This window comes from Trichechus manatus, unplaced genomic scaffold, assembly GCF_000243295.1.
Source record: "Trichechus manatus latirostris isolate Lorelei unplaced genomic scaffold, TriManLat1.0 scaffold00092, whole genome shotgun sequence".
NCBI lineage: Eukaryota > Metazoa > Chordata > Mammalia > Sirenia > Trichechidae > Trichechus > Trichechus manatus.
Window position 1 is genome coordinate 1,677,281 of NW_004444028.1, and position 23,153 is coordinate 1,700,433.

Here is a 23,153-nt window from a genome sequence, read left to right on the forward strand (position 1 = left end):
CCTAACAAAATATTAGCAAATAAAATCTGGCAATATGTAAAAAAGACAATATATGATCACTAAGTGGGTTTTGGAGCCCTGCTGGCAGAGTGGTTAAGAGCTCGGCTGCTAACCAAAAGGTTGGCAGTTTAAATCCAACAGCCGCTCCTTGGAAACCCTGTGGGGCAATTCTACTCTGTCTACGGGGTCGCTATGAGTCAGAATCAACTGGACAGCAATGGGTCTTTTGTTTGTTTGTTTGTTTTTAAAAGTGGGTTTTTTCCAAGGAATACAGCTTTGTTTAATGAAAAATAAATAAATAAATGTAATTTACCATTTAAGTAAAACAAAGAAGAAAAATCATACAATAATTTCAATAGGTGCAAAAACAGCGTTCATGATAAAGTTATCAGCAAGCTAATAATAGAAAAGAACTTCTTCAATCTGGTTAAGAGCATCTGTAAAATAACCTACCTTTCGCCGTGGAGTTGATTCTGACTCATAGCGACCCTAATCCTATAGAGTTTCTAAGGAGCGGCTGATGGATTCGAACTGCCAATCTTTTGGTTAGCAGCCAAGCTCTTCATCACTGTGCTACCAGAGCTCCAAAATAACCCACAGTTGCGTTATTCTTAATTGTGAAGGACGGAATGCTTTCTCCCTAAGAAAAGGATAAGGCAAGGATGTCCTTCCTCAATACATCATTTGATTTCTTGACTGCTGCTTCCATGGGCATTGATTGTTACCCAAGAAAAATGAAATCCTGGACGACCTCAATTTCTTTGCCATTTACATCATGTTTATTGGTCCAGTTGTAAGGATTTTCATTTTATTTATGTTCAAGTGTAATCCACACTGAAGAACGTAGTATTTTACCTTCACCACTAAGTGTTTCAAGTTGTCTTCACTTTCGACAAGCAAGGTCGTACGATCTGCATATTGCAGGTTGTTAATAAGCCTTCCTCCTATCTTGATGTCAAGTTCTTCTTCATATAGTGCAGATTCTGGAATTATTTGCTTAACATATAGATTGAATAAATAACGTGAAAGAATACAACCCAGCCAAATATATTTTCCAGTTCTAAACTACAGAATATGCTCTTATTCTGTTCGAAAAATTGCCTCTTCATCCATGTACAGGTTTCCAATGAGCACGATTAACTATTCTTCTCAATGTTATCTATAATTTGTTATGATCCACAGAGTTGAATGCCTTTGTGCATAGTCAATCTTTCTCAAATGCTCTGCCTTCAGCCAAAAATCCAACTGACATCAGCAATGATATCCCTTCCTCCATGTCCTCTTCTGAATCCAGCTTAAACTTCTGGAAGTTCCTGTAGTATACAGCTGCAGTAGTTTTTTAAAATTATCTTCAGCAACATTTTTCCAGTGTTTGATATTAATGATATTGTTCTATAATTTCTGCACTGTTTGATCTCCTTTCTTTGGTGTGGGCATGAATATGGATCTCTTCCAGTCAGTTGGCCAGGCAGCTGTCTTCCAAATTTCTTGACACAGAGGAATAAGTGCTTCCAGCATTGCAACTGTTTCTTGAAGTGAAGCGTCTCAACTTGTATTCCATCAGTTCCTGGGGCCTTGTTTATTGCCAATGACTTCAGCACAGCTTATACTTCTTCCTTGAATACCAGCGGTTCTAGATCATATGCTACCTCCTAAAATAGTTGAATGTCATCCACTTCTTTTTGATACAGTGACTCTGTGTATCCCTTCCATCTTATTTTTAAGGTTTCTGCAACATTCATCCCCCCACCACCATCAGAAAAAGAAAAAAAGAATAAAAAGCCGGATTTGAGATACCACCTGTTATGGGTTGAATTGTGTCCCCTCAAAATGCATGTTATAAATCCCAACCTCTAAACCTGTGGTTACAACCCCATTTGGGAATGGGTTTTTTGTTACGTTAATGTGGCAGTACTGGTGTAGAGTGTGTCTTAAATCAACTTCTTCTGAGATATAAAAGAGGTGATTAAGCCAGTAAGCAATCAAGTAAGCAGAGATGGGGAAAGATATTTGCCATGCTATCATATGAAGATCACCAAGGAGCCAAAGAACAGAAGCTGAGGAGACAAGGAAATTTTCCCAGAGCTGACAGAGAGAGAAAGCTGTTCCCTAGAGCCCATGCCCTGATTTTGGACTTCTAGCCTCCTAACAGTGAGAAAAGAAATTTCTGTTTCTTAAAGCCACCCACTTGTGGTATTTCTGTTATAGCAGTAGTAGATAACTAAGACACCATCCATTAATGACAAGAAATAGACAAAATAGGCATTTAAATTCCATATCCAATATGAACAAGCTGAAACATGTTTACCTTCCAATTTGTTATCCATATCTCTGAATAAGAGCTGATGTTTTACTATAAAGCGACACCTTGTTTTACGTAGTATAGACTAAAAATATTTCTTTCCAAAATCTTGCAAAATGATTGAATGAACAATATTTTTCTGTGAAGACTGAATGACAATTAGAAAGAAGGAATATTTTCAAGAGATGTTTGGGTCAGGCTAAATCCCAAGTGATTATTCCCAGCAGGCATCCAGTGAAGAGGATAGACATGTGCATCCCATTCATTGCAACGGTGTGGAGCCCTGAATTAAAGAATTTTGAAGGAAACAAACTTTATTATTATGTAAGTATTATTACAAGAAAATGAAAAATGGAAATTAAATGAGTGAATGAATTAAGAAAGAAAAGAAGTAATTTCCCTGATTGCACAGAGAAAAAGAATAATAAATTATATTACTAAATATCTATTCTAATGGCATTTATCTGAGTCTTTCTATAGGGATACCAGTTGCTGTCAAGTGGGTTCCGACTCACAGAGACCCAATGTGTATCAGAGTAGTACTCAGCTCCATAGGGGTTTTCAATGGTTTTTTTTTTTTTTTTTTCATGTAAGATGAAATATATATTATCATTGCCTTTCTTTTAGAAACTTTAGCCTTCACAGAATTTTCTTCTCTATCAGGTTTTGGAAGCAAAATTATTAATTTCTAAGTGGAAGACTTAAACTTAGAGGGGAAAACAAGATCGTGTTATAATTATTTTATTGATCATTTCCCCCAAATTGCAAGTTGGAACTCATAGACTAACAAAGGATTTCTTTCTGGTATCTGAACTGTTAAATTTGAAAAATCTTTTGAAGACATAAACTTAAATCCACTTAGCAATCATTTTAACAAATAATCACTATGGATTGAAAATGTTGTTGTTTTTAGGTGCTGTCGAGTCAGTTCCAACTCATAGTGACCCCGTGTACAACAGAACAAAACACAGCCCAGTCCTGAGCCATCCTCACAGTCATTGTTATGCTTGAGCCCATTGTTGCAGCCATTGTGTCAATCCATCTCGTTGAGAGTCTTTCTCTTTTTTGCTGATCAATCATTCATTTTTTAGAAGTAGTTTACCAGGTCTTTCTTCCCAGATGCCTCTGGGTGAGCTTGAACCTCCAACCTTTCAGTTAGCAGACAAGGACATGAAACGTTTGCTCCATTCAGGGACTCCCTCTATGGGGATAGAAAAATATAAAACCACAGTTCTTGTGTTTGAGGAATTTGTGGTTTTGTGAGTGAACGAATCTATATGCCAATATTGAAATTACAGTGAAACAAGAACTAAAGATTGTGTAAACTGCAAACCGATAACAAGATTGTGGAGGCCTAGGGAAGGGAATAGTCAGAGACGGATGCAAGGAAAAGAAGTTGTGAAGGAACAGTGAAAAATCAGTAGTGAGAGAACAAGAGGAAATGCATTCTGGATAAGGAATTACCATAATCAAAAACGTGGTAGCATAAAAGTGCGTAGCATATTCAGGGAACTCTAAGTAATTCAGTATGGCTGAAGCAAAGTGTAGTACATGGGCAGGTGATGAGGCTGTAAACCTGGTCAGGAGGAAGAATTTGCAGGATTTGAGATATTATTCTGAGGTTATGGAACCACAGAAGGTTTTCCCCATTGGAGTAATATCAGATTTGTAGTGTATTTGTAATCTGGCTTAGTCTGGAGTCAGGTTGATAATTAAAGCGCTAATATAATAGTTTGCAGTAAAGATGATGTGGGCCCAATCTAAAGTCATAGAAGTGGGAACGAAAAGTAAATTTGAGGATATTTAGGAGGCAAAATGAACAGAAATTAGTGAGCAGTTGGATGTGCAGGGGCTGTATGAGGAGAGAAAAATCACGACTGACCCAGAGACTTTTGGCACAGGTGGCTAGATTAACCTAAACATTGCTAAAAGATGACTTTGATTTGGTCATCCTTCAAATCGTAGACTTCTAGAACTAAGTTAATAGAGGTCAAAGCATAATATAAGAAGATAGAAACCCTAGTTTCTTAATGGGGATTCGATCCATAGTTCTTTTGTGAATTAAGCTTGGACAAAATAAGAGCAACCCTGAATTTTCTAAGCTTCGGCAGAGCCTGAGACATCAATTTTCCTTGCCATAAGGATTCAGACATGTACCATATTTTTACACAAATAATGTGTGCCTTCTACATTCGTTTGCCAACCACCTCCCTCAAGGTATTTTTGAAAGTGTCCTATGTTAATTTTTTTTTTCCACAGCAACATGTGAAAAAAAAAAAAAGGCATAGTGGAGCTTACAAAAAAACCTTACGGGGGTGGGCAGTTGGCAAACAAACATAGAAGGCACACGTTATTTGCGTGAAATACAGTAATTCCTTTCTAAACATTATGAATGACTCACTCTGCGTGATTTATGACCTGACATTAGGTGAAAGAGAAGAAGGGAAATTGCGACAGAACAGATAAAGGTGAGGTCAACCAATAAGTTGAATGTGAGTGAACAGCTGCTATTCCATACATAATGAGTTAGAAGTTTCAAGTTTAATGAGCACAAAAACCCCTGTGGAAACAGAAACATCTCCACCCAGAATGATCTCTTCTCTGACTACACTCTGGGATCTTGCTGTGCTCCTGAGACTGAGTTAAGCACAGATATGACTAAGCCCTGCTGACATTATTTGCATATAGTCAGAATGCTATTAGCGAAGTGAACTTTTTCTCATTTGTCCTTCTTCTACTTCTACATTAGTCCATACCTTGCGCTATCTACTGCTTCGTCCACAATCTCAACTAGCCTTCAGACAATCAGCACCATACTCCATGTTTGACCTCAGGGCACCATTTTTCAGGAAGCTCCCAGTTCCTAGACCACTCTTTATCTCTGAGGAATCCCAGCTCAGATTGCTGGTTTCTTGGGAAGGCCCAGGATTGAGGATCAAGAGATCTGACTCCTATCATTTCATTTCACCTTATCTCAAACTTCCACTGCTTAAAGTGGAAATAGTCATTTCTCAGCTAACCGACCCATAGTGAAAACCAAACAGAATGATGCTGTAAAATGTTCCTTGTAAGCATAAAATGCTATACAATGCAAGAGATTATAATTGTCACCTAACCTTTCTCAGATAGTTTATACATTTTGATTGAATTATATTAACAATGAACTTCAGTTTCCTCTTTTCTATTATGAAGATAAAATACTGCCTTAATAGTGTGGTTATGAGAAGAAAAGGAATAAACATGTAGAACATGTCGCCCAGGTGTTAGAAACACTGAATAAATGGTGGTACACTTGGTAGAAACATTGGTGTCATTATTATTGTTATTAATTCATTCCAAAGTAATCAGGGTTTGACCGTACTCTACCTATAGTGTACAAATGCATTGGTCACTGGGGACTCTGCAGATGGCCTGTGCAGAGAAGACGATGCAATCACATACAACATGTTATAGGATGGAAGCTGTAGCGTATTGCTCATTTAGGTGGTAGGTGCAGCCTAGGCCAAGGACTTTGCTTGGTATTAGTACAGCATTACCCATTTCTAATAAATAATGTTGATGAGATAGTGAGGCTAAGTTGTTTTAGAATCCCAGCCTCCAAGGAGTGAGGGCCAAGAAGATTATCTTATGTGCATTTTGAACCAATGCTGGCATTGAGCTTGAGCTGTCCTTTCTGGATCTTCTCCTGGGGATGAATTACTACAGTCAAGTAAGAATCAGTACCCCTACAGGTGCAGGAAATGCTTAGCCTGCCTTTGATTTCAGTTCCTAGAACTGGACAAGATTCCAGAGGTCATTTGGTGCAACCCACTTATTGCACGGAAGATGAGAATAGGCTCTAAGAGGAGAACTGACTTGCCAAATGTTGTACAGCTTACCAGTGGCAAAACCAGGCTCCTGGGTCTCCTGACTCCCAGCCTAGGGCTTTCTTGTTCCTTTATTCTGCGTGCAGTTAATTTGATCTCTGTTGGCCAAGACCACCTTGTTGTTGCTTTTCTGAGGCTGAGCACCTGGGTGGTTTCTTATCTCAGTCTTGGACGACAGCCAGGCATGTGGATGAGCAGAAGTAGCTGACTCAGACTTGGAACGCTTTGTGCCTAAGGGGCTAAGGTACAGTCTAAAAGAAGGGTATGGGCTCTGGGTGCTTCCCCACAGCAACCTGAGTTTTGTCAGCATGACTAGGTGAGTAAGGGGGAAAGAGCATTGCCCCACCCTGCAGGATTCCTGCTAATGGGGCATGGGGCAGCTTTGATTACTCACCCAACTCAGGATATGCATGGCTTAGGTAAGCAGAGCAGAGAACTAGGGGGACCTTAAGTCAGCGTGGAAAGACTGGAAAGGGGATTTTGCTTTCGCGGGGAAAGAGCTTTATTATTTTTTATGCATTCACGCATTTATGCAAGAGATATTTATTGGTTGCTTACCATAAGCCAAACCAAAAACCCATTGCTGTCAAGTCAATGCCTACTCATAGCGACCCTATAGGACAGGCAGTGTGCAAATGTTCAAATACACAAAGGCAAATAACCTGACTTCTGTTCTCAAAAAATTTATAGTGAAGTATGAGAGATGACAAGTACAATGCCAAATATCATAGGTAGCAGCGGTGAACACAAAGCACTGTGGGAACTCCACGGGGAACTGTGTCCACATGTGTTTTTGTGTGAATGTATGTGGTGTTCAGAAAAGTTTTCCTGGAAATGATGTGTTAGCTGAATCTTTAAGGATACGGAGAGGGTCTGAAGTCAGAGGTGTGAGAAATCATGGCTCCTATGAAGAATGAATAATTCAATACAGCCAGAATGCAAAATAAAGAGTAAGGATTATTAGAAGATGCCTAGCATGCTACTATCAATTCTGTGTAGCAATGTTCCAACCCACTTTGCTGTTGAGCAAACTGAGACTCAGGGAGATTAAGCCATTCTTCTAACTACAAAAGATATCAACCATCAAACCACAACTAGGCTTGACCTTCATTTTTCATGTGTCTCTCAGCCTAGACTCTGAGGGACACGTTTGAAAAAAATTATCTCTAAGCCTTCCTCAAATTAAAAATCAAGTGGTAGTTTGGTACTCAGTCCCCATTATCTTATGGAAACTGTGGCATATATTCTGGTTAGGTAGCCAGATTTATTCTACAAAAAGCTACTTAATCCATTATATACCTATAGTACTAAACCAAAATAATTAGAATAACTGAGTGCCAAACATAACTAAGCTTCACTTGGAATGCTTTGAAAAATCTCACCCTCAGCCTTTGAGATCCTGACAGGTCACACGTGGACAGGGTGTGAGAATGCAGAGGGAGGACTATAGACACGGGGCACTAGGGACCCAGGAAGTGTGAGGCACAGCATCTTTTCCAGAACGAATCCCCCAGGGTTGACTCTCAGCCCTGCAGTCTCCACAGTCATCCTATCCATTTTTTTCTTCAGGAAACCCTTCCATGACACCACCTGAGGTGTACAACCAGCCTCGATGTCAAAGGGCTTGGTTTTGGTTTTAGTCACATCTGTGCTATAAGTACTGTTATTTCATGAATCCCCAGGGGTGCTAACAAAGGGTCCCATGTTGCCCAGCAATCCAGAGTTCATGAAAATAATTATCTGGAGGATTTCATCAGAGATTGCAGTGGATTAGAGGATGGTGCCAGTGGTGGTGCTGATGGGGTGTGTGTGTACACATGCAAGTGTGTGTGTGTGTAAATATGGTACAATTTAAAGAATTTTGGATTAGATGAATAAAACTTGGAGGTCCTAAAAGCTTTTGAAGTATAGTGAGGATATTATACTATAAAACGTCACCATTTTAGAAAAAATGAGTTGTGGTAGTTGTGGGGAAAATTATTGAATAAATGTTTTTATACTCAGTAAAAATTCATTGGCACTAATTGCTATAAAAGTAATATTTAGTATTCTTGAAAAGCCCCTTCTTATCCAAGTGGACCTATCCATTGCAGTCCTACATATGGTATTAATTTACTTAAATTCTTATTTCTAGAAAGTTGTAGGGTGAACTTCAGTGATATTTTTATTGCAAGTCTCTTTTTTTTTAATGATTTTATTTTTCACCACATCAATATGCACAGTGACCATCTTCTTAATTAATTCAATGAATATTTATAGAGTGTTTACTGGGAACCAGACCCCTCCCAAGGCTCTGAAAAAATAGAGACAAAAACAAAAGTTGTGCACTCAAGAAGATCACAATCTAGTGAAGACAAACAAATAATGAAGATGCAGTGAGGAACATATTATGGAAGCACAGAAGTGGTTGTAGTTAATTCTGTGAGGGGGTGGTAGAGAAGGGTTTGGTGGGAGAAGGCTTCACAAATGAAATGTCACAGGATCCAGACTTTAAAGAATGAGAGCATTTCAATAAGGTTAAATGAAGGAAGGTCATTTCATGCAGAAGCCAAGAGATGGGAATGTGCTTGGCTTGGTTGGGAAGAGCAGGTAGTCCAGTGTAGTTGGAGTGTGAGGGACAGGGAGAGAACAGTGATCGATGCCGCTACATTAATTAATAGTAACAACAGTAATGACCATAACAACAACAATAATAATAGCTAACATTTGTATGACGTTTACTGTATGCCATGCGCTGTTTGAAGTTATTTACATATGATATTCACTTAAGCCTCAAAATATATCATTGAAAAAGTTATTATTATTATCTTTGGATTATAGATGAAGGAACTAAAGTACAGAGAATTTAAAAGTTTGCCAAAGTCTCAGAGCTAGAAAATAGCAGAAGCGAAATCAAAATCCAGGCATTGGACACCAGAGCACGGGCTCATAAACCCACTATTTCAAGTAACCACATATGGAGAAAATTTTTACAAGATCAGCTGCTATCATGGAAAAGTATACCGATTTAATTAATTTTTCTATTTCCTTGGCATAAATGATTCCCCAGAGACAATGACTATTTGTTAGTACCATCCAGATACAAAAGGTAGAGGCAACACAGATGGGAACTGACAAACACCTTAAAGCTTGGTAAAACTATGCCATTTTTAAGAATTGATTATGAATGTTCATTAAGAAAAGCTGAGCTGTGTATGCTGTGAGAGGAAGCTAGTATTAAAATAAGCCCTCAGGAGAAAAACCGTAGTTGACAATGTCAGCTGCTTCTGTCACTGTGGAAATGCCAACCTGTGAATTATTTCAGGCCCTTACCCAGCCCTGAAGCTCTTACGGGCAAATGGTTTTATTTAAAACTATTTAAACCACTTTAAGTTAATTGACTACTGTATTTCTGAGTTCTGGCCTGAAGCCAGCATTTCCCAAGTCCTAATTTGTGTCCTAGTTGAATTCAGATTTTAAACTTCATGTTGCTAGTGAAGCCAGCCCCAATTTTATCTACCTCCTTGGGGACGTAGAGAAAGCACCACCCTAAAGACTCCCCACACTGAGGTGTGCTGTACTGCTATGTTCAAACTTATCTCTCTAAAGAAGGATCTTGTGAACCTTGTCAACTAAAGTCTCTTTAACACTCTGAAATTGATTTTAACATACTCTGTGTCCACAGAGCTAACATCCTTGCCAGCTTCCTTTACCCACTTTACTGACCATTTAACAACTCCTGCTTCCGTGAGAGAATCCAAATCCCACGTCTACATTTCCAGCAGTTCCGTGATTTTGGCCATATCAGTAAACTGGAGATTCCTTCAAAATACTCTATACTCTCTTTCTACCAAACTTTATTGATGCTGCTCTTTTACTCTGGAATATCTTTCTCCATTCCTCCCACTCCAAATCTGACAAAATTATACCCACGCTGTTTCTCAATTTTCCATCCAAAGTGCTTTGTCAAGGCCCCAAAGATAACCCCGGTCAAATGTCACTTGCTATTTCCCTCTCTGGTCAAAGTTATTACTGTGGGTGCTTTTTTTCTTTCTCAATTGTGAGCGCCCCCTCGAGGGTGACTCTCGCAGTCTATACAGGGCTTTCATAATTTCCTATCTATAGTTTGTATACATAATGTCCTGTATACTGAGGATGCTTCACCCTCCGTAACGGTATTTGGAATTGAATAAAATTGGTGTGTTGAAATCTAAAGTTTTATTTTTGAGACTGGGAAGAATAGTAAAAAGATAACTGAACTGTAAGTCAAAAAACTTGGATTCAAAGCCTGGCTCTACCACTAATGTCTTTTGTTCTCTCTGGGTCATGGGAGACTGAGTTAAATAATCTCTAAGGTTCCTTCTGATATTTATAATAGGTCATTCTATGATATCTCCTGTAATATCTTACACATAAAGTTTCGAGTGCTTGTCCCACCAACCCCAAAGCGAGCATGAGGAATTTACCTTAGACTATGCTCCATCAAACCTCATCACATAGGGTCAACCAGTCAATCTGAATAGTATAGTCTGACATTCCCTTATATTCTTGGCAACTTGGCTAATCATGAAAACTCTGCTCGAAGACAAAATTTAAATGTAGATTTACAATTAAAGCCTAGTTTCGCTGAGGAAGAAACTGAGGTCCAGAGAAGTAAGCTATTTTCTCAAGTCAAGCAAATAGTTTCTAGCAGAACCCATACCCTAGCCCAAAGTTCTCAACTTCTAGGAAAAACTTCTTCCAAAAGAACTAAGAATTTAAATATTTAACTGACTTAAAAGGCTGAAATGAAGAGGAAAATAAAGGAAACAAGGATATGTTTTGAGCTACATCTGGGGTACTTTAATGTAGTGGAAGTAACCACTGGGTTTTTGAGAGGCAATATAATTGTAGTGTATATGAATTGTAGTTCAAACATGCAGGTGGGAAGAATTTTAATTTCGTTTATTGTTTTTATAGCTCAGCCTAAAGTATATGTTGGCTCTCCATTCTACAAGGCACTGGAAACTTAGTCTTCATCATGTTAGGCTTCCTCTCCTCTTCGCAGGTTTTCATCCAAGTTCTGAAGGATTTATTTTATGTAAAGGTACTAAGGGGTATCTGGTCTTCCACTGCCATCTAACTATCCACTGAAATATCCACCATGAATTTGATTCCTAGCCCTAGGTCCACGGGGGACATGGTTCAGTCATCCCTTATTCTCAAAACCAAGATATCTGGTTCTCTTTCTGTGTCTCCTTTGCCCCCTTCCGCTGCTCCTGGGCCACACTGGGTCATAGAAGACTCTGTGAGGCCAAGGTCCTGTCTGCATGCATTGCACAGTCATTTCCACTCTAGATCTTGCTTCTTGCCCAAGCTTTCCTGGAAAGCAAGGCACAGGCCATTCAGCTCTCTAATCCCACAAATTCATAGGGGAGTTTCAGCATCCTCCCCAGGGTTTTGGCGTGGAGTAGAGAAAAGGGTAGAGTAAATTTTTCTAGATCTCATAATACCTACTTATTCCTTGCTTTTATTGTGATTCCATTGTCTTCTCAACCTAGGTAATATTTTCTTTATCCTTTAATTATAGATTTCAAATACATACAAATGTAAAGAAAATATTATAATGAACCTGTGTACCCAGAACCTGTGTACCCATCATCCATCCTGTTGTATCTATACTCCCATCCACTCCCACCAATGTTAGTTTGAAGCAAATTTCAGATATCAAATCATTTCATCCATAAACGTTTAAGTGATCTGTAAAAATAAGGATTCATTTTACAAACATAACACAATCCTATTATCACAGAAATCCAACAATAATTCTTTAATATAATCAAATATCTACTTAGTATTCATATATTTCACTTGTCATTGATTATCTAATAAATGTTTTGCTTTTAAACAATATGTTTGAACTGGGATACAAAAAAGTCATGCATTGTTGTTGATTGATATGCATCATAAATCTCTTTTCATTTATAGATAATGTCTCCATTAATATCCCCTCCAACCTTTTCTTGAAACCACCAAGTTGTTTGATCTGTAGATTTCCAGGAAATCCTTCTCTGGACTCTGAGTGGGGAAGCTCCCCCACCTCTGCCACACGTATACACGTTCATCTGCTCTCTTAGCAAATCTATTTTTCAAGCTCCTTTCCATTGTTAACTATTATTTATTAGTGTCTGACATTTATACCTCAAATCTGGGTGGCTTAATACAATAGAAATGTATTGTCTTAACAGTAAATTTTAAAACAGGTGTTGCTGATCCTCCAAACAGTGGTTTTCCTCCATGCAATGATTTGGGAACCCCTGCTCTTTACCTTTTGTGACTTAAATATAGCTTTGGAATTTGCCAGGTCTGTCCTTTCCACTCTAGTAAGCCAGTGAGGAGGGGAAGAGAGCATGGATTATGCCATGTAAGGGTGTTAATATTTTTAATGGACCAGGCCTGGATGTAGTACCCATCACTTCCACTCATATTCCATGGCCATGTCTATCTACAAAGAAGGTTGGGAAATAACATTTAGCTGTGTGCCAAGAATTATAAGGGGCTCTGAATAGTTAACACAATGTCAAAAAAGAAAAGCAAAGTAAGAGGATTCATACTTCCTGATTTCTAAGCATGCTATAAAGCTACAGTAATCAAAACAGTACAAAAATAAATCCATACATCTAGGGTCAATTGATTTTTAAGGTACCCAGTCCATTCAATGGGAAAAGAATAGTCTCTTCAATAAATGGTTTGGGGAAACTGAATCTCCACATGTGAAAGAAGGAAATTGAACCCATACCTCACACAATGTATGAAAATTCACTCAAAATGGATCAATGACCTAAATGTAAAAGCTAAAACTATAAAACTCTTAGAACAAAACCTAGAGGTAATGCTTTGGGATCTATTTTTTTGACAATTGATTTGTAGATATAACACCAAAAGTGTGAACAACAAATGAGAAAATAGATAAATGGGACTTCATCAAAACTAAAAACTTACGTGCATCAAAAGGACTTCATCAAGAAAGTGAAGAGACAACCTACAGAATGGGATAAAATACTTGGGAACCTTATATATAATAATGGCTTAATACCCAGAATATATAAAGAACTCCTACAACTCAACAAAAAGGCAAACAACCCAACTGAAAAAATGGGCAAAAGACTTGAATAGACATTTCAAAGAAGATATATAAATGTCCAGCAAGTACGTGAAAAGACGTTCAACTTTATTAGTCATTAGGGCAATGCAAATCAAAACCACAATGAGATACTACTTTACCTCCCACTCACTAGGATGGCTATTTCCAGCAAAACGGAAAATAACAAGCATTAACAAGAGTGTGGAAAAATTGGAATCTTTATCCATTGCTGGTGGGGATGCAAAATGGTACAGTTGCTGTGAAAAACAATGTGGTGGTTCCTCAAATAGTTAAACATAGAACTACCATATGACCCAGCAATTTCACTTCTGGGTAGATACACAAAAGGCTTGAAAGCAGAGACTCAAACCCAGATACTTGCACATCAATGTTCATTGCAGCATTATACAAAATAGCCAAAAGATGAAAACAAACTAACTGTCCATCAGCCAATGACTGAGTAAACGTAATGTGGTACTTACAATGGGATATTATTCAGCCATAAAAAGAAATGAAGTTCTGATACATGCTATGACATGCATGAACCTTGAAAATATTATTCAAAATAAAATAAGTCAGTCATAAAAGGGCAAATATGTATGATCTCACTGGTATAAAATATTTAGATAGACAAATGCATATGGACTGTCTTAGTTATCCATGACAGGGACTAAAGTTTATTAGTGGTTACCAGGGGTTATTGGCAGGAGGAAATGGGGAGTTATTGCTTAAGGGGTACTGAGCTACTATTAAAGGTGATGAAGGAAACAATGGGAATGTTTAGTGGTGACAGTTGCACAACATGGTGAATGTAATTAATGTCATTGAATTGTACATGTAAAGATGGTTGAAACAACAAGTGTTTTGTTATATATATATATTACCCCCCAAATTTTTTTTAAGTGAATCAGGTTGTGATAGTATTGTTAGTGTTCTTCGGTTTCTTGTTTTCTGCTTTGTTTTGTTATGTTTTGTTTTTCTTTAAACTTGAGTCAGCTTTTGGCCTGAAGTAATCTGTACAGCTGAAACTCCAAACGCTTGGAAATGAAAATTTGTCAAGGTAACACTTGCCCCTTTTCACTGCCAGGCTGAGAGATCCAGCTGGAAATAATAGCAGCTGCTCCTGGTGCCCTAGTTTAGGAAACTTCAAATACAGCTTCAGCTTTATCCTATTCTAAGTGCAGACATTTCAAGATCCCATGGAATGGGACACGACCCATCTATTTTATATTTGGATGTTACTTTTACTGAAGATGGACTGTAGGGGGGGTGGAGGAGCAGGAAGGGATTGAGAGCTTTTTGATGTCAGGTGAATGATATCTGTATTTTTAGAATACCTTTCACTTCCAAGAATGTGTCCACTCTATCTCAGAATTCTCGGTCTACCAGCCCCTCGATAGTTAGCGCGTGTTACACTACAGTTGAGAAAAGGTGAACCAGGTTAGGAACTGGACCCACCCAGCTTTGTGGGTTACTCTACTCACAGAGAACCTTCTTTCCTAGGGCAGAAGGGAGCCACCATTCCACTGCTCAGCTGACAGCCTATTTTTATACTCAGGAAGTAAAGTTATTGCAGAATCACGAGGACAGGAGACTGAAAGAATTTAAGAAGCAATCCATTCCAACTTGAAACTACTTAAGCAGAATTTTTAGTTTGCCTTCCAGTGGTGATGTAGGCTATCAAATTCTCCTCACTATGTGCTGAGCTGATTTCACCAAAGCCTAAAATTCCTGTCAATTTCATAAACAAAAGCATAGAGGTGTTGAACAGTCTATTCACGGTTAGATTTAAACGTAGTAACTACCTTACTACAGACACTTTCTTTTATAAGAAAGTTGTCTTTTGGTAAACAAGATTCAAAACCACTGTTCACTGATGAAAATATATGAACATGTTAAAAAACAAAACAAAACAAAAATCCCATATGACATATTAAGTTAATGAACAACAAGACGCACATCAAAACGTATGTTGTGCAGGATTACTCACTCTTTAAGATGAGTCATTAGCTTTCTGAATATCTATACAATGGTTAAATTTGAGTTGTAGAATCTGGGAGTCAGAAAAAGAAATGAGATATTTAAATGTGTCCCATAATTTTACCAATGATAAAAGGGGACCAAGAGAACTTAAAGGGCTTGCCTAAAGGCTCCTAGATAATTATTTGGAGCCCTGGTGGCAAAGTGGTTAAGAGCTTAGGCTGCTAACCAAAAGGTCGGCAGTTCGAATCCACCAGCCACTCCGTGGAAACCCTATAGGGCAGTTCTACTCTGTCCTATAGGATCGCTATGAGTTGGAATTGATCTGATGGCACAGAACAACAACAACAGATAATTATTAGTAGAATCCCCACTGCCTATTTGCACTATAGAGTACTACCTTCAGTTAATTGCTGAGGCAGTCTGCAAACATCTGATTGAAGTTTCCAAGTATTATTGTTACCAAACAGCTTCAGCAGGAGTTAGCACAACATCTGGTAAATTAGAAGTCTTTAAAGAACCTGTGATTGGACTGAGTTTGTGGTGAAAGGGCTGAGATTGGGAAGATTGCCTGCTTGAAAATGCCATTGACCTTAAGTCAGTTCCAGAAAAATAGCCTCTGAGGATAGAAATCAACAGTACAATGTTCTAGTGCAACCGCTGCCTCTGAATTGCTGGACAACTTAGCACCATTACTGAACTTCTCTAAAATGAACGGATTTAACGAAATCATTCCTAGGGCCTGTGAGAGAGCTCCCCTGGATCACCCAGCATTGCTGCTCTTGCCTAATAAGTATTTATTGAAGGAATTTTGCAAATATGTTTGGTGAAAGATTTTTTTCATCATATTAAGGTTAGAGTATGTCTTTCCTTAGAAAAATTAATGAGGAAATGTTAACCAGGAATATTGATTTATTTTACAAATAGCTATCTTCTATATAATCTTTGTAAGGTATGTCCTAATGCTTTAGAATAATAAATGCATACATTTAGTCTTAAAAGGAGTCAAAGACTTGAAAAATAATATAAAGTAAGTGAACCTCGTACCGAAATGACCTATTTTAGCAGTGGCATTTTTAGCCTTAGGACTTATCAACATGGACTACGAAGAATAGAAGATGAAAGGTAAGAAGTGAAGGTGGGAGAATGACTTTAATGGTGGAAACCTTAAGGTGAAAAATTACTGGAATGTACTGGAAGTCATGGCTCTACACCGATATCTTAATATTACACAAAATGTCCTCAAAGGGTCATTTCTTATTCTTTCCTCACCAAAATATGTTCAAAACCATGTTTTGAGATATTTATCTCAATGGAAATAGATGTTTGATTGATAACTTAAGTGAAGTGATAGATCATATTTGTTTTACAGAAATGAGTATCGCAGTAAATTTTTCTAGAATGCAAAACACACAAGAGATACTTATTAGCATACATCCTAAATATTGCAGCTTGATATTAAGAATAAGAGTTATAACAAAATGCAGCCTAACCATCCATCAGACAGGAATCTTACATAACTTATGGATTAGTAGAAAAAAATTTGATTTCCTTTCCTAAAGTTTCCACCTTTGTGCTCCCACTGCATTCTTGAAGGACTTCTATCACAGAACATGTAACTCATTACTGTACCTACGTGCCTACACATTTGACTTTCTCCACTGAACTTGTCTTTGAGAACAGAAACCAAATGTTATCTATCTACATACCCAGGTAAGTCCTGGTACCAGAACATGTGAAACGTTTTTAACTCTTGAAAATTGCCATCTGTATGTTGGTGACATCATCACACTCACACATGTTCATACATTCACAGATATGTGTGAACTTCGCAAAGTCGCTTATCCTCCCTGATCTCCAGATCCTTAATGTGAAGAATACAAATAAAAAAGATTACTTAGCCACATCATAGGATTATTGTTAATCAAATTAAAAAGAGGATGTGATTGTATATTGTCAGTTGTAATTGGTTCTAAAAAGTGAATTATTATTTAATACAAGTGTGCCTATCTTTTCATGGTCCACCATTTAGTAACAAAAAAATAAGGCAATAAGAAGAAAAAATAAATTAAGCTTTCACAGGAATGCACTTTAAGCATTAAGAAGGATTCTTTTTTTCTTTAGTCAATATGGTACTAACTACTTTCCAGAAAGATTATTAGTAGTGTAAGAAATCAGTGCAATTGAATTAAAAATTTTACCAGGAAATTTATTAATTTCCACAATAGGGCATTTCACCACAGCTATCTGCATGACTTTGGGCTATTTATCATTAGCGTTGGTTTTGCTCAGAATACAGATATGAAGGAGAAACAGATAAACTGACTCACAGGGTCTGTCACTTTCATTCCATTTCACTTTGATTCTTCTTTCTTACTGCTTGCTTTTTACATCTGCTCCAGTTTAGTACCTTTTCCACCACTAGTGGAATTGGTGCATTTCCAGCTCAAATCTCAAATCTCCTTTAGAAATGTTCCTTGCTGAATAAATTCTCGTTGGTTGATTTATTAACTTACATCGCTTTCACTATCCTAGTCTGTCTCAAAATCCTATACATTATACTTATGCAGTTACCCCACTGGAAACCTGGAAACACCCTAGAACCCAACCTAAGGTCATTATATAGAGTAGGTAGAACCACTATAGAGGAATAAAAAACTCAGGGGGCTCTTCACATTTCTACGTCTTAGACCCACAAATGTGAAAGGGACTTTGGGAATCATCAAGTGAACGGTCTTCCTTTTTTTATTGTTGTAAAAATATAGATAACAAAACATTTGTCAGTTCAATGTTTTTCACATCCACAATTCAGTAAGATCGATTACATCAATCATGTTGTGCAACCATTCACCAACATCCTTTGAGAGAGTAAGAGAATTGCTCAAGGTCACTCAGCTTATTAGTGGCAGAGCTGGAATTAAAACTTCAGTTTCTTGACTCCTAATTTAGAGCTCCTTCCACTGAATAATTCTGTCTCCTTTTCTGGTGCTAAAGATTTAAATACTCAGAATTGTTCAATACCTTTAAATGGTTTGGTGTAAATTCCAAGGACCCTTAGGCTTCACTCCTTCTGGGGTCACCCTGACACACAACCCTAAGCCAGCCATTTTCACACTAACCAGGGACCAAGGAAGGTGTCTGTGTTATTGACCGTGTGTATATTGGTTACTACAAGTATCTGCAATTTTAAGGACTGTCCCTGGATCGCATTTCCCTGCAAGCTGCACTGCAGTGACCCAGACACAACACTGACAGCTGTGGAGTAAATAAATAAAAACAGAGTATTTTGATTCTAATTGGGTGGGGGGAGGTTGGTGATGAGAAGAGAGACAGACAGAAGGAAACAACCACAGCTGTGAAAGAACAGATGCGAGCCAGCAGTGAGGGAGACAGAGGGTGAGAAGGGGAGGAGAGAAAAGATTAGGGTTCCGCCAATGTCAGAAATGTTGGAAGCTCTTGGAAAGGGATACACATACTTGGGACAGGTGGGAAGTGTTTACATTAAAACCAGAATATCAAATGCCTTCCTAAATGCTGGCCACATCACTAGAGACCCAACTTGACCCTAAGGAAAAAGCTATGTCCTTGCCCAGAATGCCCGTTACAGAGATAGCCTCCAGAATTCTTTATATTCCATTAAAATTACTAGATATCAGCTGTATGAATCAACACATTATGCTGTACGCCAATGTCTTTCAAAATGTGTCCCTGGATGAGCAGCATCCTCAACACCAAGGAATTGAAAGAAATGCAAGTTTCCTGTCCCCATCGAGACCTAGGTATGACATGACACCAAGATATCAATCATCAATGATATCTGTGTTTTAACAACCCTTCTAGGCGGTTCTGATGCATATTCAAGATTAAGAAACACTGACCTATGTGCATGATACCACTTAGCTTCCTCGGGATTCTCCATAAACCTGTCACCCCAGTCAACAGGCCTCCACTCGACTTCACATTGGTCCATCTGGGTTCTGCAGGGATCCATGACCTGATATTATCCAAGCACAAGTCTCCCCATAGGAGCAACAGATGCAAGAGACTGTAAAGCTTGTGCCTCCAAGACGTGGGGAAACAGAGCAGCTAAACTCACAAGACAAAAGCCTGAAATCTACGCAATGAGACTCCATTTGGGAAATGGGGTCTAACACACACCCCAAACTAGAGACTGACCCAGTGAAAGGGTAGCAAGCTTCCTCTCAAGGCCCTTTAAAAAAGCCTCCCACTGTGCCTTTCATTTAAGGGATGCAAGATACTTCCCAAACCACTAAGTTTCTGGGCTTGAGCATGTCAGTGTCTAGAGTCTCAATGCATGGAACCACCTAAGCATAATTCATGATTATGTCAAAAGAGCACTCAGACAATCATTTCAGTTTAAGGAATTTCGTCTTGGACTTCCAGAAAGGTCCTGTTCTCTCCGACATTGAGAATCACAGCAGCCACAGTTTGTAGATGCCGAAATTAAAATAATAGGAAAATGTGCTGATTGCTTACCGCGTGTCAATCACTATGGCTTTGCCTAATTTAACAGCCCGAATATTCCAGTAGGTGAGGTAGGATCCATTCTCATTTCAGAATGAGGAAACAGAGACTTAGCAAGGTTACACAACATGCCTGAATTCAACCAGCTTATGAGTGGCAAAAGTTGTATTAAAATGAGCTTTGTCAAATTGTAGAGCCTGATCTTCTAATCATTACACTCTAGTCCCTCTGAGAACAGATGATGCTAATTAATACTTATACTGTCCTTCAGGGTTTATAAATCCTAAAACCCCCCATCTTCTTTAATCCTCATAAAATTTGGCAAGATGTCATGGTAAAAACTGTTTCCTCCCCCCACCCACACACACACACGAGATGAAAACACTGAGGCCACGTGAAGTTAAGGGGACTGGTCTTGGGTCTTCTAGTTGGCAAGTGTAGAACTAGGACTTCTCAGCCCTAGGACATTGCATTTTCTCTTGTACCACAGTAGCAGATCATAGCTGGCCAAGTGGGGCATCATGGAAATGTATCATGAAGCCTCTGTCCAAGTCAATGCACAGAAGGGAATAGAAGAATCGCCAGCCAGCCCCTGGCAAAGATAAGAAAGGAATGGTAGTCATTCCCTGAGGTCCTACCAGCAGTATAATACTCGATGTTCCCTCTACTAACCAGTGAGTCCCATGTGAATTGGAATAGGTATTGAGATCCTAGTCATTCCTCTCAGTGTGAGAGGGAACAATGAGAGTGAAAAGCACAGATGAAGACTGTTCTTTCTAGTAACCTGCGAGTCTTTACTTCTTTGGTTCCTTGTTCTTTTGTCTATACATGGACCAGAAGATCTCTAAGCTCTGACATCTGCTGAACCCACTGGCCCTGGACAGTCAGTTGAAAGGAAGGAATCAGGATGCCTCTGTTATACCTTCTTCCCAGCAACCTCAGTTCTGGGTGCCAGGGCCAGCCTTGTTGGTTTCCCACCACCAAATTCCACACCATCCTTCAAGGTGTCTATCCAAACAAATTCTCATCACACTTTTTTTTGACAAACTTTGCCTTGTGTTCTGATGAACCCGTATCACACATCAAAGTATATTTTCAAAAATAAAATATAAATAATTGCATTATATTTAATCCTGAATGGACATAAATTTTTATATAAAGAGAAAAGTCTTATATTTATAAGTAAATTTTATAGATGCTGGACTTCTCATCCCTAATCATAAAATAAATAAAAAATATAAAAACAGAGGAAAGAGGGGTCTGTATCAACAACAACACAGCTTCTTGAATCATTCAAATGCTGGCTTGTTTAGAAGGTTTTGATTAATTTGTAATGAAAGAAAATATATTTACAATTACTCCACACTGATTTCTTAAAACATCTGGGATCCATTCTTTCACACTTTCCCCCTGTATGTCTATATTTATTGCCCATCCAAAGTCTGTATACATATATTTGTACACACACACACATACATTTTGACATGCATGCTGTAGGGAATAAAATGCTAAACTATAAATGAGAAAGCATTAATCAAAAGCCATAAAGGTAAGAGTTGATTATTAGCCTCTTCTCTATTCTATTTATATGACCTTGGGCAAGACTTTTAACATTGCTGGTCCTCAGTTTCCATGCCTATAAAATGAAAAAAATAAATCTATCACCTGCATTTACTTCACAGAAATTTTGTAATGATGAAAAGGAATCATTTATATTAAATAGCTTTGAAAACTATATGGCATTATACACTTGAGGCATTCTTATTATGATTATATTTATTTCCCTTTTAACTTTCCCCCAGCCCTCCGTCTCTCTTTTAACTATTTTCATGTCATGGGCATTTATGACTAATTAGCTTGATGATTGCATAAATCTTTTTATTGTTACTATTTATTTTCTCTATTACTATTACATCGTTCCTTCAAAAGTTGGGCATGCCGAGTACCAATTTTTAGTCAGAAGATCCAGGTTATAATATTGTGTTTATTTACTAATGATTAAGAAGTTTCAAGAAGACGCTGGGTGGTGTAAACAGTAAAGAGCTCAGCTGTTAACCGAAAGGTTGGAGGTTTGAGTCCACCCAGAGACACCCTAGAAGAAAGGCTTAGTGGTCTACTTCGGAAAAATAACCCATCGAAAACCCTATGGAGTACAGTTCTACTGTCACAGACACAGGGTCACCATGAGTCAGAATCAACTTGACAGCAACTGATTTAAAAAAATTCAATCTTTCTTTCTATTCTTTTATGAATTTTTATTAAGAAAATATCAGTCAATGTTTTAATCTGAATGTTTTTATAAGTTACCCCATACTATTACATTCCCAGCATCTGGTAGTAAAGTTGTTCACACACACACACACACACACACACTTTTTTTTTTTGCTTTAATAAAGTTGAAATAAACATATTTTACCTTATTATGTAAATGTTGCCTTGAACAGTGTAAACAGGAGGGCTGACAGGAAGAGCCACTACAAAGGAGAAAACATGAATGGATTCAAATATATAAGTGAAATTTCATACAGGGGTAACTGCCAAATTTCAATGTTTACATACTAGATTGGGAAAAAGAATAGTTAAGAATGATAAAGAAAAAAAGAGTACTTTCAGCGTTATACTAAGAGCACATTCAAATCTATAAATAAAAATATCGAGACACCAATAGATAAATGACCAGAGTATCCACTAACTTTTCCTTAAATGTTGATTACCCTCTCTTCTTTCTATATACTCTCAGCCACCATGATTTCAACCACCACCCATAGGTTGATAGCTCACAAATCTTTGTTTTCATCTCAGATTTCTATCCTGAGTGTTAGACTCATATATCCAATTCCTTACTGATCAATTCCATTTTGATGTTCCACGTCCTCTTGAAAGACAAGAGTTTAAAACTAAGATTTCTATCTTAAATTATCCAAGCCCATCTCCTCCTCCTATACTCCCTATCACAGTAAATGGAACCACCATCTGCCCGGACAATCAGCTGAATACTTGAGCTTCATTTTTGGTTCCTCCCTCTATCCCCATTCCTCTCTACCCCTTATCACACCACTCATAAATCTTGTTCATTTAATAATGGTAACTTCAGTGAAGGGTAAGACAGTACACAATACTGGGGAACCCAGAACAACTTGTACAAAGCAAGGTCATGTAAATTCCATAGACACATCCAAGCTCCCTAAGGGACTAAACTGGGCTGAGGGCTGTGGGGACCATGGTTTTAGGGGACATCTAGCTCAACTGGCATAACATAGTTTATAAAGAAAATGTTCTACATTCTACTTTGGTGAGTAGTGTCTGGGGTTGTAAAAGCTTGTGAGAGGCCATCTAAGATAGTCCACTTGTCTCACCCTGTTGGGAGCAAGGGAGAATGAAGAAAAGTAAAGACACAAGCGAAAGATTAGTCCAAAGG

General features: G+C 38.1%; 1 long non-coding RNA gene across 1 annotated transcript in view; it reads right to left on the reverse strand.

Annotated features, from left to right (window-relative positions):
• Nucleotides 1-22,931, reverse strand: part of LOC111821600 (uncharacterized) — a 30,798-nt gene extending 7,867 nt beyond the window's left edge. The window contains exon 1 of the long non-coding RNA XR_002824966.1: nucleotides 22,152-22,931. This is a non-coding gene — a long non-coding RNA (uncharacterized LOC111821600). The remainder of the gene's footprint in view (nucleotides 1-22,151) is intronic.
• Nucleotides 22,932-23,153: the final 222 nt, after the last annotated feature.